At 46.3% G+C, this 2,215-nt stretch overlaps 1 protein-coding gene across 1 annotated transcript in view; it reads left to right on the top strand.

Moving 5' to 3' along the window:
• depdc5 (DEP domain containing 5, GATOR1 subcomplex subunit) overlaps positions 1–2,215 on the top strand; it is a 132,019-nt gene that overhangs the window by 121,407 nt on the left and 8,397 nt on the right. The window lies entirely within an intron of this gene.

Here is a 2,215-nt window from a genome sequence, read left to right as displayed (position 1 = left end):
GGTCAAGGCACTGGATGCTGAAGGTGGCAAATGCGGTGCCAATCAAGCGGGCTGCTTTGTCCTGGATGGTGTCAAGTTTCTTGAGTGTTGTTGGACCTGCCCCCATCCAGGCAAGTGGGGAGTATTCCATCACACTCCTGAATTGTGCCTTGTAGATGGTGGGACAGGCTTTGGGGGAGTCAGGAGGTAAGTTACTTGCCGCGGTATTCCTGGCCTCTGACCTGCTCTTGTAGCCACTGTGTTTATGTGGTGAGCCCAGTTGAGTTTCTGGTCAGTGGTAACCCCTAGGATTTTGATCGTGGGGGATGCATTGATGGTAACACTGTTGAATGTCAAGAGGTTGTGATGAGATTGGCTCTTATTCAAGATGGTCTTTTCCTGGCATTTGTGTGGCACGAATGTTACTTGCCACTTGTCAGCTCAAGCCTGAATATTGTCCAGATCTTGCTGCATTTGAACACGGACTGCTTCAATATCTGAGGAGTCACGAATGTTGCTGAACATTGTGCAATCAGCAGCAAACATCCCCACTTCTGACCTTATGATGGAGAGAAGGTCATTGGTGAAGCAGCTGAAGATGGACACTGCCCCGAGGAACTCCTGCAGTGATGTCCTGGAGCTGAGATGACTGACCTCCCACAACCACAACCATTTCAATTCCGATGCAATCGGGAATATTCCCACACTGACCCCCCCCAAGATCCCAACCTCCCACACACACTGAGAAAAGCTTTGTCAACAGCACTGTCTGTTTCACTTCATCGTGGAGTTGCTTGCAATATTTACTTAAGGGTGAGGTCCCTTTAAATTTTTGTTTTGCACATCTGGGCGTGTGCAGTAACTTAAAAGGGGGCCAATTCAGACACGGTCTCCACTGAACAGCTCGGGACCCTGCACGGTTACCAATTCTCAAGATTCTCCATCCTGCCCATCCCTTATTCCTGGATCTGCAGTACAGTTGTCACACAGTTTGTACGACATGTAAAGAGGCCCTTCAGCCTTATTGCATCCGTGCTAGTCATCAAACATCCATCTGTTCTAATCTCCATTTTCAAGCACTTAGCTTATAGCCTTGTATGCAGCATCTTTAGCCACTGCTTTTGGAGAAGAAACCTCTTCACTCACTGAGTGGTTACAATACGGTGTTTGAGACAGATCACAGAGGTGTGTTTAAGGAGACTCGAGGTACACATTTGAGGGAGAAAGCTCTGCTAATCGAATGAACTGAGGAGTGGGAGTGCGCACATGGAATGGAACTGCTAGTATAGTCCAGCTGGGCTGAATGGCCTGATTCCAAGTGTGAATTCAGTGTAACAGAGATCTGTTTCATTCTACACGGATTTCTCCAGTCCAGGAAAGACCGCTTGACCTACCGTTTAATGGATTTACTACATTTTGGAACATCATTTGCCCTTAATTTTAATTCCTCTTAAAACCTCCACGAGCCAGTAAGGAACTGTATGAAGTGAAGGAAAACATCAGTGCTGAAACGGCATCTGAAAAACTACTTTGTCAAGCATTGAGATAATTCCTGAACTTAGTGAAGAGGATGTAATGAATGCCTGTGCTGTCTATATGTCACCTAAATGAGGTACATCGATTCTGTTTACTTGGAGGTCTCTGCTGGGTTTCTTTACAGCTAAACTGACAAAGTGACCATGATCTCTATACACGCCCTGTGTCTTAATAGCTACAATGCAGAGGGACCTGGGCCTCTGGTTATGTGGTGACATCCAGACACTACCTCATCTGTGTGTCAGGCTTCTTAAAGGGACATTACTCTTAATGCAGTAGCAACCAGAATACTCACCTTTCTCCGCTCACTAAACACCCTGTTAGCCGAGATGGAGTCTGTCACTGAGCTTTGTGTTCAGACTGGGCATAGTGTCAATAGGACCAAGTGAAGATGATAGTTCCACAATACGCTGCGCTGTGATCTGATGTACACTGGTTGAAAGGCTGGAGGAAGCAGGTTAGTGACGATTTACAGTTCCAACAGACATTGGATAAATGTGTCACAAATAGGGTGATGGGGAAAGAACAGGAAAGTATAACATGTTTTTATTCTGGAGAGACAGAAAGAGGAAAATTGTCTCCTCCTGCACTGTCTGGAATGGTGATAAACTGAAAATAGCCAAAGGAGCCAGCCAGCAAGTGTTGAGAGAGAGTCTGCCCTGAGTGTACTCCCGGTGTAGAGTGAATCTGCCCTGAGTGT

The sequence above is a fragment of the Rhincodon typus genome, chromosome 24 (genome assembly GCF_021869965.1).
Source record: "Rhincodon typus isolate 14 chromosome 24, sRhiTyp1.1, whole genome shotgun sequence".
NCBI lineage: Eukaryota > Metazoa > Chordata > Chondrichthyes > Orectolobiformes > Rhincodontidae > Rhincodon > Rhincodon typus.
The sequence above is the reverse complement of the archived record's forward strand: the minus strand, read 5'-3'. Positions and strand labels throughout refer to the sequence as shown.